Here is a 14,528-nt window from a genome sequence, read left to right as displayed (position 1 = left end):
TATTTATCGCGCGCACTTGTATGAATGATGAACATTGTTAAGTATAAATAAACACATAAAAATAAGCTAAGTGATCAAAAAATATTGGGATAATAGTAATTGATTACATAATAATGTGGATCAAGCCCTGAGTAGGGCTACGCGAAGGAAACATTGCAGGCTATGCGGTACTAATAGGTGGCATAGCAATGTACACACAGGGTCAAAATGTGGACCACTGAAAATCATCAGACATCTTTAGGGTAAAAAAACCTAGTTCTAGCACCCTCCAATACTACCTCAGGTGAGACCTCAGTCTGCGCACCGCGGACTCTTGCCGAAAGGGCCAGTAGTACCGGGATTTGTTTGGCTAAATCACCTCTTAACCTGGGTCAAGTCCCTACAAGCCAACAATGCGAAACCACTTTCACAGCGCTAATGTTGTTACCACCCCCGTAGTGTTTTGCTTCATGAGGTCTCTGGTCTCAAGGTGAGGGAACTTCTCACAGTCAGTGAGGTCGCAATCTTCAAATTTCGTGGTATGCAGTCAGCCCAAGTGCGCGCCTTCAAACATAATGCCATCTGGGAGGAGTGGGGTTTGGAGCAAGCTCTTGGTCTCATCTAGTTCCTTGGCCACTTTTGCCTTCCCTTTGCACGAGGGGACATAGGCGGGCAGTTTTTCCGCCGAGTGCTCAAGCTGAGTATCTGCCTCCATGGCTTCATCTTCTTCTTCTATGATGAGAAGCTCCTGCAAATCTTCTTCTTATTCATCTATTTATATAGTGACAAATTCCTCTTCTATTTCATCGACATTTTTCTACGTAGCGGGTACCACGGGGACACGTGTATGGGAGCCATTGCTTGTTTATCCTTCTTGAGTCTTGGCATGCACAATGATTTTGTGACTTCTGCCACAATCCTGGTGCCTTCTGGAACACCCCCCATAGTTAGGGCCTGCGCCACCTTACTGGCGATCACCTCTGCTATACCCATACCACCCTCAGTTTCTATCATTATATATGTGTTGCAATCTCTCACTCACAAATTCAAGGGCTCAATCAATGCTTGACTCACAACACTCAGGGTTATGCTCAATCGCGCAATTCATAAATGACCAAGTGTTGTTTGCTAGGAAACCCTTTGTATTTTATAGTGCTTTTTGAATTTGAATTCAACCATTCCCCCTAATTTTGGTTCATTAATGCTTTCTTGGCAACGCATTTTCCCAAATCTTGCCCATAACTTGCACCTTAAATGCCTGTCACCTGCTCCATTTGGCCTCAAGTCGAGCATCCCATCATGAGTAATGACTTCAACAATCACTTTATGGCTAACCCATGTGGTAGCGCAGCCCCCAGTGCATGACTGCGGACCTTGTGACTCTCTGCTTCTGCATGCATCTCCAATATCGCGTAGCTCCTGGGTAGAATACTTTATGGTCCCACGCTCACTTCCAACTACTTGGAGGACTAAGACTGTGCTTCTGCTGGCTAGTCAGGTGATCGCACCACCCGTGTAGAGTTCCATCCGGTCCTCCGTTATGGCTCTTGGGGAATCCACACCTTTTCTTGTTACGGTCAGCATCGTGCACTTTTCCATTTACTACTTACTGTCCTGGTCACTATGCTTAGCAAGATGTGGTCCAGGAAAAGGCATAAGATTGATCAATTCACAGCAATAGGTCTTAACCTTGTCATCTGGATCGCATGCACTCTATCTTTCCTGCATGGTCTTTTTGCCGAGAATGTTATATACCTAGGGGGGATAATATGGGGTACCAAGGGAGGTAGCCAAGGTAATAATGTAGTAATGGGATGGGCCATAGTAATAAATAAGGTGGTTAACCCATGTCATGTAAGGGACCACAAGTAGTTAATAATAATGTAATGGGCCCATGGTATTAGTTTGATGGTATGAGGAAACCATGGTAATGATCCATGGTACTGTATGTATGAGGCCTATATAGAGGCTAGAGACTCCACATGGGAGAGAGTGAAGGATTATTGTATGAACAGGCATATGGCTTGTGGAGTGTTCTCCTTCCTTAAGGAGTGAATGTATGGTGTTGCCCTACCTTAAGGGTTTGATCAATAAAGAAGCATTTCTATCTGTTTTGATCTTGTTATTCTTGGGTTTATTTATATTATCATACATTTCTAGGTTAGATCCATAAAAAGTGGTATCATAGCACTTTCTTGGGCAAACAGTGAATAAATTTTTTATTTCATTTTTTGCAGGGTTTCGGGGGTGGCGAGTTTGCAGATCATATCTGTAAATTTTTGTGCAAGATATACAAAATCTAATTGTGGATCTAGATTCTATGTGAAAAAATACCCGTTTTCAAAAAAAAAAATCAGGTGAATCGGAGTCCGGATGAAGGAGATATCGCTGATTTAAATCAGTGGGGTTGCAGACAATTTTTTGGGGCAGCGAATTTGCGGCATATATCTAGATGTCTTGGCACATGATCTACAAAATCTAATTGTATATCTGGATTCTTTGTGAAAAAATACCCAATTTCAAAAAAAAAATCAGTCGAATCGGAGTCTGAATGAAGGAGATATCGCTCATTTAAAATCGGCTCTTTTTTTAGAAATTTTGGGTGACGGCGGGAGAGTTGCAGCATAGATTTGAAATTCTAGTGTCTGGATCAAGATTTCTATCACATGGGTAGATGCAGAATGATTGTTCCATTTCTGAAAACAGTCATAATAGGGATTCTGAGCAATATTGACAGAATTGTGAGAAATTCAAATTTTCACCATTTTTTTTCAATACCCTCTTCATGGCTTCTAGCAAGGTTATATTATTTACAGAAAAAGATAATGGTCCTACTATTGAAGAATACATAAAAAAATAGAAGTGGTTATGGAAAAACAATTGGAAATGGTGGATAGTGCAGAACTTTAGAGATGAGGCAACCACATGGTGGGGATTACTTAACCAAAAGAAGTGTTCCAACCTGCCCGATGAAGAATTTGAAAAATTACTTTTAGACAGATGGTCTCATACTAGAAAACAAGATAAGGAGAAACATGTGGGGTTATTTCCTACTGGTATATCCTTATTGTAGGTTCATGGATTAATTCAGACAGAGAATATCATTGCTTCTATTAATCCTAGTTGTAAACATAATTTTATCAATGTTAATTTGGCAAAAAAATGCAAGTTCCAGCAAAACAAATTGAAAATACACAGGTTGATGATGAGGATGTTCAAATTTATAAGGATTTGAAGCTCTCTATGGATAAGTATGTGTTTCATGGTGATTTTTATGCTTCAGATATGGATAATATGGATGTTGTTTTGGGATATCCTTGGATGGAATCTGCGGGTACAATCAATATTAATGTGCAGAAGAAATTCCTGAAGCTCTGGTATAAAAAGAGGAAAATTACATTACAGGATATTTTCATAAATAAACAGGTAGAGTACATGGAGGCGGAAGCAGAAGATATTCCAGGGACTGACCTATCAGATGATGAGCCTTTGATGATCAATAATCAAACACAAACAGAGGCTGAAGAAGAAAAGGTTACAGGTGATGATACATCAGAGGACGGCTCAATGGTTGAATTCATATTGGAAAACAGGACACCACAACAAGCACCACAGCAGGGAGAATTAAAGAAAAAGACACCGTGGGTTAATACTTCAACATATCATCACCCACATCACCCCCCAAGAAAACAACCAACACGATGGCAACCAACTAGCCACAAGGACAACAACCCCCATATGATGGATAGCAAGGAGCCTAGATCCACCTACTACACATCAACACTGAAGAGATGCAACGGTCAACTTCCATCTCAAGCGAGCGAGGCACCAGCGAGATCGAGGGTTCACCTTTCTCTTGGATGGCTAGATGCACTTGCATGGTACCAGTGGACTACTCTTTTGAGTAGATCTTATTATTTATGTTCTTCCTATGTTTCGGGGACGAAACATGCTTAGGGGGGTGGAATGTTATATACCTAGGGGGGATAATATGGGTTACCAAGGGAGGTACCCAAGGTAATAATGTAATAATGGGATGGGCCATAGTAATAAATAAGGTGGTTAACTCATGTCATGTAAGGGACCACAAGTAGTTAATAATAATGTAATGGGCCCATGGTATTAGTTTGATGGTATGAGGAAACCATGGTAATGATCCATGGTATTGTATGAATGAGGCCTATATAGAGACTAGAGACTCCACATGGGAGAGAGTGAAGGATTATTGTATGAACAGGCATATGGCTTGTGGAGTGTTCTCCTTCCTTAAGGAGTGAATATATGGTGTTGCCCTACCTTAAGGGTTTGATTAATAAAGTGAATCATTTCTATCTATTTCAATATTATTATTGGGTATATTTGTTATTTCTCTTATATTCTAGGTCAGATCTATAATAGAGAAAATCTTTCGTTATTTCTTCCTCCATCTTCTTGACCTACCCGTCCATCAAAGTGTGTTTCTTCCTTAACCGTACCCTTTCCTCTTCAAGTTTGGGGACTAAGGTTTCCTTGTTGGATTTCTTCCTCAAGTCCCATGTGTATTGCTTCTTGGAGTTGTGTGATCCCTTGTTTCTGGGCTTCGTGAACCATCGTATCCACGGGCGCTACTATGCACAGACTAGGCTTTGGATGCTCCATAGGGATTATAACATCTTCTTCATACTTTAGCTTCGGAAGTGTCCACATGGTCAAGGTTTTCCGCATGGTCCTATAAGCACATAGAACCGCCGGTATGCGCAGGTCCCAGTCAGTGCATTTCACATGGTGGACCGCATTCAGTACTTCGCATACTTTTTCAAAGGCTTCTATGCAGATAATCTTCATTGCACTTGGTCTTATCATACTTCCTGATCATTGTTTGCGCCATCCTCTTGCCCACTCCTACTTGTCGGTTGTGTTTACTATTGCGAGGATGGTGTGCGTTCGTGCAGGTTGCACACCATACGCCTGTACCCATCTAAAAAGGTGGGCGCATAGGCTGTTTAGTCTGTCATACCCAGCTTTCATCTTAATCTGAGGCTTTCCAAACCGCATGAGCATCATCCTTCTACATTCACGCCAGTTCTCAAAACTTCTTTGATGCGTACACCACCATCTTGAAGGCATAGTGCACAGTACCCATTTCAGAGCATCGAACCGCTATTGTTCCAACAATTTTTTTTCAAATTTGTTAAGGAAATCATCCACATATCTCAACCCATCATACATAGGTAGATCTCTTACCTCTGTTTCCATGCAACACAGCGACCTTGTTATCATGTTGCAGTTGAGCGTAGTTACCTTGTGTAACCGGTTCTGCCACCGTTCTATCTCCTCGTTTGAATCTGAGGTGCAGGAGATTTGGCACTCTGACGAAATTCAGCCATATGATGTTGGATTCACCCAGTCCTACTCCTACACGATTATCTTGTAGATACAGTCTAGATCGTCGTCTCTCTTATAGTCGTACATTGGCTTTGTGTAGCGTGATCCTTCTGTAGGGTCCAAAGGTACCATTATGCATAGTAACGTTTTCTTGAAAATCATCTTACACTTCTTTAGATTTATCACTCCATTCTTTTTAGTGGCCCAATCTATTCCCAGTAGCGCGGGATAGGGATTTATGTCATCAACAATCTCTATCACTTCGAAATCTGCAAGTGCATTCACACCTTCGATATCCATCGTTATTCCCTGCAATCTTCCCATGGTAGGATCTTTTGCTGGTTTGCCATTCGTAATTGAATAGGAGACCATTATAACGCAGGCTTGCCCATGCACTCCCATGTCTGCATTGGTAGGACGTTCACGTCTGATCCTAGATCCAAAATCACTTGATCCATTTCGTATTCCCCGATCTGCGCAGTCAATCGCATCTCCCTTCCTATTCACATTGTGTTCTTCCCGAGCTTCTAGAGTATGCACGGTTCTCTTAGTCTAGCACATCTAGCGATGAGTTCTTGTAGTCCCTTCACCACTTTTCTATCATGTAGCAGCTTCATGTATGTCTCCAAGATTGTAGTGAGCATTGATGGGTCCATTTGTGGTTCCAGTTTGTCCTTCCTGAAGTGGAGGCATCCACGAAACTCTTCTTATCTTCCATGAATGTCTCCTTATTGCGCTCCAAATCAAATTTCAGTTCCTTTATTGGAGCCTTGTGAACCTAGGCACTCTCTTCGGGCTACTTGCTTTGGTCATCTCCTGTCATGATACCACTTCGGAGCACGATATTTACATTTGGGTCTTCCTCGCGTGGCTCAGACCTCATCATTTGCAGGTTCTAAGTCAGGGGAGGTTGGAGTGCTCCTTTATCACGCAATCTCACTATCAATGTGGGGCAATGTTTCCTCTCATGATCAAACTAGGTAGAATATAAGCATGATGGTCTCATCAGATTTGTACAATTGTGGGCATAATGCCCTCACCCTCCACAATTGTAACATATCCATCATCAGTTGATAACTTCTATAGGTATGCTCATCATGACCTACTGACCTACAGAAATGACAAAAGAACTACTGGGAACTCGGTGTATTCTTTTGTGATAGATGATAGTTATGTATAGCATGCTTCCCTTCTATTTGACAAATTGCACACCATAATGTAGGCATCGCGCTTGGTACTACTTGTGCCTCTTGTCTTAATGGCATAATATGGTCCTCCGCCCCCAGGTAGTTCGCGAATACTAGACAATGGTCATTGTCATTTCCCTGGGCTTTGCACTTTATGCACCATACCTCATCGCGCATTTCTGGGAAAGCTGTCCTGTGTTGTTTCAAAATCTGTATCTCAAGGCATAACTTTTTCAACTGTGCATGGATCTGTTGGACTCCTAAGTTAGGATCTTGCATCAGGGTCTCATGCAATCTCATTGCAATCTCCAAGGCCTCAGCTTGAGTGGATAGCTTCTCCTGTGATAGCGCGTTCCTTAGATGCGGTGTTAGCAATGCTACAAACCATGCGCGATGTTTTCCATCCATCAACGTCATGTTAGCTTCACGAATCATACCCTTCAATCTCTGATCTAGCTCCCACGGGGTCTCTCTTGAAAGCATTGCGTTATCCTTAAATCCAATAATTGACTGTGTCTTTGATTTTGTCTTGCTAAATTCCTTGTTTAGTGTAGCTTGGATATCTGTGATCCCTACGTTTGGATTGTCATTGGAATGGTTAATGTACAACGTCAATGCGTGATGCTGCAAAGCGCTGACCAGTGTTTCTCTCTTTATATTATCATCCGTGACTCCTTGTGCTTCCCATACAACCTTCACCACAAACCAAACTGGTCCGGATCTTCATTCCCTACTCCTTTGAACACTAGAAACTTTATTGCGCTCACCATATTGAACTGTGATGGTGGCAGAGGTGGTGTGGGCGAAGACAAGGGTGAAGATGGTGAAATTGGTGGTGGTGTAGGTGGGGGTGGTATGCATAGAATTCACTTCTTTATTAGACTGATCACACTTCTTAGTGAAACTCTCGCGAGCTCTTCCTCGGTTTCCCATGGAGGTGAAATCGAGGGGTTGGTTTCTAGTTCTGTGCTACCTTTGTTTCTGTAGATCCTCTCACCTCGCATAGCCCCAAACAAAAATTTATTCACATAACCCGCTTTTCACACAGTAGTATTTTAATCCAAGTGTTCAAATATTTAACGTACTTACCTCACGGTCCTTTGAGGAAGTGTCATTCTGGCTCACTATAGCTGACTGAAGTATCTACCACAAAATCGGTGATAAACCCTCCTATAATTTGATTTAGCCAATGGTCCACAGCACATGCGATCTTATCTTCTGATGCTTCTAGTCTGCGCACCAACTCTGGAGTCCACACAATAGGTTTGTCAAGCCTATACCTTCCTTGATTGTCTGCTAGATTCACGATCCACTCGTACAACTCAGAGGGGAAGGATGCAAAGAAAATTTCGTGGATTTCTGCATATAAGTAGCAATCTAGCCACTCTTCTTTTGATAACCACGGATTCCTATTTTCTTGCGCCACGAACTCGTGAATCTTTCTATCCAACCACTATTCAATTCCTTTCTTTGTCGGATTCCAATGATACGACATCAGACATCTCTTATGCGGATCCCGGTCCCAGCAACGGAACCATTTGTTGGCTTATAGGGGCCTGACCCAGGTTCAGAGTTAAGTTAGCCAAACAAATCCCAGTACTACTGGCCCTATCGGCAACAGTCTGCAGAGTGCAGACTGAGGTCTCACCCAAAGGAGTATGGGAGGGTGCTAGAACCAGGTTTCCGCACTCTGGGTGCAAGTCGCTCCATGCACCATCCCATACCTCGCAACATGATGTACTACCTTCACGCAGCCCAACTCGGGGGCCGAATTTTGCACATCTGCATTATTAACCAAGACCTTACTGGAATTACAATGTTAGATGACTATTGCGTGCTTTAAGTTATACTTAACAACATAAACCATTCATACAGGTGCGCACAGTAAATAAACAGTATATTTGCAAATTATATCAAACATGCATTAACCCAAAGATAGATAAACAGAATTTTTATGAAACTTCTCTTTATTAATTCCTTCTTTGGTTACAAACTCGGCTCTATCCTGCACACTCAGCTGCAGGGGTTTGCGCACTCAGTTGCGGACTACTAGGCCTCTGCCCACTCTGCCGCAAAGCCTTCTCCTACTCTGTGACGCAAAGACACACTTCACCTTACTTACTTAGCTTCTCTTCCTATCTCCTTCTACTTATTTTCCTTTTACACTTAGAGCCTCGCTCTATTTATACAATCCCATGGTCCGCGGACCATGGGTATGTCTATCCAGCCGACATTATATTACAAAACTAGGGCAGACAACCATGTGACTCTATCCTACATTTCGCACTCCGTGCCCGCAATTCGCGGAGCTTTACAACAAGATTGGGCCAAAACTTGGGTTTTAAGCCCCAAAACATGCCTTGGGGGGATTCCATGCCCAACATATTATTATTAATTAAATTTAAATATAATTTTATGAAATATTATAAGTTTTTCTAATATGATATAATTATAATTTTATTAATATAATATGAAAAAACACGTATTTCATTAAAATTAGAAATTTTTTATTACAAGGACTTCACTAGAAATAAGTTTTTTAGTTATTTTCAAATTCTATATCCACTATTTAATTCTAATTTTAATGAAATATATATTAAAATATAATTATATTTTTTTATTATTTTTATTGTTTTTTAAAATGAAATTCACATGTGCAATTTATTTGTTTGCTTCATGCTGGCCTTGTTATAATTCATTAGTCCCTTCCTTCAGCTTGAGTATAATGATCGCTCTATAGTTTACCACTTGTTAAATCATTTTTCAATTCTTATTTTTTCATTTGATTTCTTATTACAAACTTAATTTGCAAAGTTGGAGCAATGTTATTTTATCCAAAATTTGAAGTAATGTTATTTTATCCAAATTTTTTTAAGGAAGGAAGCCAATTTCTTTAAATCCATGGTTACTGCTGCCAACGTCCTTCCAAAGCCCTTTCCACATTTCTATCTAGCCCTATCCACATGGCTATATGTATGCATGTATCTCTAGCATTGTAAAATATGGCTTACTTCTCTCGCATTGTAAAAGACAACTCTAGCTTCGTAAAATATGCATTAAGTGCATTTCATGTAGAAATATTTGGAGCCATCGAGATAACTGGGGCTTGGTTCACCATTTCGTCACTACCTCCCATGAAATTGTTGCTCGAACTTCATGTTTGAAAGCACGAAAGGATTCTCCTTTCTTATTTCCTATGTTATTTGTCCTTTTCTTCCTTTCAGGTCTTACCTCCCTTCTACTTGTTTGTCTTTTTGGGTTGGCTTGCAACTCATATTGTTCATTGACTTGAACCTTAAGTACCTCAATATTTATATGTTTAACCAGGGATAGTTAGTTGCAACTAAACGTGCAATGGTCATTCCATATAGGTGGTTCCCCTTTTCCCATACCTTCCGGCGGAACATGTGGGCTCTAACGTCCCTTGGAAGACCACCAAGAAAGGGCAAGTCTCAAGACACCTTACCTAACTCACAAGACTTTGTGCCTACATCAATAGTCCTCGAGATGATTGGACTCTTAATATGCATCACATCACAGGTAAATATCTCTAGAATATCCTTATATTTTATTTCCATATTCCAAAATACTACTAGCTTCTAGGTGGGCCTCAAAATTATGCTCAACAAGCTATATGGGATCTTATGTATTCCATCTTAATGATAAAAAATAGGATTAAATTTTAGCTAAACTTTTAGAATAGTTTTGAATTTTACTTTAGCTCTAACATAGTTTGTTGTTGTCAAAGGACAAGGAAAGAAATATAATTACAACAAAATTTTGAAAAAACAACAAGAACAAGGGCGGACAAAGCTAGTTGATTCTAACATACATGGTTGGCCTTGGAGGATGAATAAAATAACACATTTGCAACAAGATTTTGAACATATATAACAACTTAAAATATATCAAACAAGCTTAAAATAGATCAACAAGGAAAGGTATAAGTTACTTATACTTGTCATTGTCTCAAAGTTTGTGACTTGAATTTGTAACCTCCAACCTGAGATTTTGTTAGCTCTATAAATCTGCTAACTTGAGTCCTTTGCAAATTAATCTTGCTTTTCACATTAGACTCCTACCTTAACTTTTTCAAATTATATTTCTATGTTAACTATTTCAAATTCAATGGGCCTGACCTTTTACCATCTGAAGCCTAAATTCTCTCTAGGGAATACTAGGCTGCTATGACTGAAACAAAAGCGAAAGAAACACTAGAGCATGGGGTCTTTTCACACCATAATTAAATATGCCCCATTTTCGCACCATATTTATATCTGACCCGTAATTCTCAATGAACTCTTAATTCCGCAAAGACAATGGTTTAGAAAAGATCCTATATGGTTGCACTACTATAATTATACAACTGTTGCTACCCAAATCATTGGTATTCATCCTTTCCTTGTGTGGTTCCTTTGGTAGTGTAACAACATCCAACAGGGAAAGCAAACAAACTCTCTAACCAATAGCAAGGTATCCATTATGCAACTAACATGTCCCCATCTCACATGATGACTTCTACAAAGTAGTTCAAGAAATAACTATTGACCTGGAACCACTTGATCCATTTCTTGTTGGAAATATTAATCCCAACCACCATGTTAAACACCCTGACAGCAACAATGCTTGTCAAAAGTACTTTTGTAGGTTGCATCATTGTTTGAAGATGGAAGGATTGAAGCAAAAACAGAAGTACCGCTCGAACCATTCCGTAGCAAATCACATAAGTTAAGGAATTTAATGATGTTTAGTAAATGTAGGCAAGCATTTACTGCGTGACTATTGCCCACACTCCACAAACAACTGCGTGATTACTATCCACACTCAACAACAACTATGTATTAATTATTTTATTAGTCATGTATTGATGTAAAATTGTATGTTGATATAAATGTGGATGTAAAATTCATTTTCTAAGAGAGAGTAAGAGAGGTTGGTTAAGTTACATAGCTAGAGTCTATGAGGAGAAAAGCGTGGAGAAAATTTTGGTGGGCACTTGAAAAAACCAGTGTTTTACCGTGTGTTACTCCACAACCCCTGCAGAAGTGTAAATACCTCTAAACCTTTGTTTTTACTTGGTGAATGAGCCACAGTCTCATACGAATGTATTTTCATGAATTAGAATTTAATCCTCAGTTTTATTTTGTTGCTCCAAGCTTACTATGTTTTACTCTGTTTTTGCCATGAGTAAATTCTATGTTTTTATTAAGCCTCTCTATAGCTATGCAAAAATACTTGATGCAGCTGAACTCTTCACGAAACTCCTTTCCTCTTCCTTTCCCCTCTGCCTCTCCTTGTAAATCCCATTTCATGGTTAAACTCCACTAGTGTAAAAACAAGTGTTTTTATTAGCAGTTAAAATTGTTTCGAGTGCAGATTGTTTTTAGCATATTTACGAGGTAGAAATTTTTTTTTCTTACACTTAGAAATGGAAACATCAAGGAAAATATTGACTAATGCTCAAATACCTTAGTTTAATGGAAAAAATTATGATTATTGGGCTATTACAATGAAGGCCCTATTTTCTTCTCAAGTAATTTGGGATTTGGTGGAGAATGGTTTTTAAGAACCAACAGATGCAGTATCATACAATGTCATGTCTCAAGTAGAAAGAGATTTGTCAGGGAAGAACAAGAAGAAGGATGCAAAATCCCTCTTCTACATTTTTCAAGCAGTTCATGAAAGTGTTTTCCCAAGGGTTGCAACAGCAACAAAGTCCATGCAAGCATGGGACACTCTCCAGACAGCCTACCAAGGCATGGTAAAATTCAAGACATTAAAGCTGCAAATGTTGAAAAGAGGCTTTGAAACACTTTGTATGAAAGAGTCTGAGAATGTAGACTCATTTTTTGCACATGAAATTAGGTTGGTTACTCAAATCGGGTCTCATGGTGAGACACTCGAGGAAAGAAGAATAGTTGAGAAAGTTTTGAGAAGTTTTCCAATACTATTTGATACCATTGTTGTGTCCATAGAAGAGACAAAGGATCTCTCACAGTTCTTAATGGATGAGCTTAATGCATCACTGATTTCTCATGAACATAGACTGAATAGAGCAATAAGCTCCTCATTGGAGCATGCCTTCAACACACAAGTATCATTTGGTCATGGTCGAGACAAAGGAAGATCATATGGTAGAGGAAGAGGAATAATCCCACACAGAGGTGGAAGAAGTAGACCTTCAAGCTCAAATGGAAGAGGAATCAATCAAAATCCAAGTCAAGGTTGAAGCCAAAATGAAGCACAAGGTCAGAGGTATGATAAATCTCATGTTCAATGTCATTATTATAAGAAGTATGGTGATTATGCAAATGAATGTAGAAAGAAGCAATATAACATTAGTAACAAACCAAATGTAAATTTCACAAAAGAAAGTCAAAACCATGATAACATGTTTTTAGCTTGTAATGCAACACAAGAAAAAAAAAAGTGATATATGGTATCTAGATTCAGTGTGTAGCAACCACATGTCAGGAAACATAGAAATGTTTTCCAATGTAGATGAAAGTGTGAAATCTGAGGTGACATTAGGGAACGATAGCAAAGTCTCTATCATGGGCAAAAGAAGAGTTAATATCCTAACAAATAAGGGCGAAAAGAATTACATCTCAGATGTTTACTTTGTCCCAAATTTTAAGCATAACCTCATAAGCATTGGACAACTCATACAAAAGGGCTACAATGTTTTTTTCAAAAATGATGTGTGCACAATTTTGGATAGACCTCCAAGTAGACAGTGGATTGCAAAGCTTCAGATGGAAAACAATAGAATTTTTCCCGTAAAAATAAGATCAAATTTGTAGAGAGAAGGTGCACAAGCATAACTCTCAATGAACTCACAAGAGGATGCAAGAAAAGATGCAGCTATCATACAAGCAACCTTTCAAGTAGAGGTCAAAGATGAAAATTGGTTATGGCATTTGAGATTTGGACATCTCAATTTTGGAGGTTTCAATTTACTACATAGGAAAGGCATGGTGAAGGGAAAACCACTCATAGAAGAACCAGACAACCTATGTGAAGGATCTATCTTGGGTAGGAAACATAGAGAGACATTTTTAGCAGGAAAGTCAGTAAGGGAAAAGGCACCTTTGCAGATTGTCCACTCAAATTTATGTGCACCAATTCAGATGCCATCAATTGGTGGTAGCCACTATTTATTGACCTTCATAGATGACTTCACAAGGAAGACATGGGCCTATTTCCTAAAATAGAAAATTGAAGTGTTTGAGCACTTTCACCAATACAAAACTCCTGTTGAGAAGCAAAGCAGACACTACATGAAAGTCCTTAGGACTGACAGAGGTGGCGAAAACATTTCAAATGACTTCCTTAGATTTTGCAGGGAGCATGGAATTCACAAGAAATTTACAACAAGGTATACACCTCAACAAAATGGTGTGGCAGAAGAGAAGAATAGGACCATTATTGAAATGGAAAGGAATATGATGAAGGCTAAGCATTTTCCAAATGATTATTCAGCTGAAGTTGGCACGTGTGCAACATATATCTTGAATAGATGTCCAACCAAAAGCATCTAGAACATAGTTCCTAAAGAGGCATGGAGTGGAAGAAAGCATAGTGTCACTCACATGAGAATTTTTGGATGTGTGGCATATGCACATGTCCTGGATGAGTTGAGGAAGAAGTTGTACAACAAGGGGGAGAAATGTATATTTGTCAGATACAGTGATGTATCCAAGGCATACAAACTCCACAATCTATTAACTAAGAAGGTCATAATCAGTAGAGATTTGCAATATATAGAAGACGAAGCATGTAATGCAAGTTTAGAGAAGACAATTAATGTCAAAGCATATATACCACATGAGGACAAAGAGAAATTAACAACAACAAATGATCCCTCAACAGTGACTCCCTCTACTTCTATTCAAGTGCAACAAAGTACGCAGCAAGCAACACCATCAACAAATAATAGGATAGTTTCGCACAGCCAAGTAAGTGCTTCTCCAAGCACACCGCAAAGCACAACACTAA

The 14,528-nt window shown here is 39.5% G+C and overlaps 1 pseudogene; it reads right to left on the bottom strand.

Annotated features, from left to right (window-relative positions):
• Positions 1-526: 526 nt before the first annotated feature.
• The window catches only part of LOC149155310 (E3 ubiquitin-protein ligase PUB23 pseudogene), a 50,190-nt pseudogene continuing 36,188 nt past the window's right edge, over positions 527-14,528 (bottom strand).

The sequence above is a fragment of the Pinus tabuliformis genome, chromosome 9, assembly GCF_031772625.1.
Source record: "Pinus tabuliformis cultivar Carrire ecotype Pingquan chromosome 9, CPIR1, whole genome shotgun sequence".
Lineage (NCBI taxonomy): Eukaryota > Viridiplantae > Streptophyta > Pinopsida > Pinales > Pinaceae > Pinus > Pinus tabuliformis.
The sequence above is the reverse complement of the archived record's forward strand: the minus strand, read 5'-3'. Positions and strand labels throughout refer to the sequence as shown.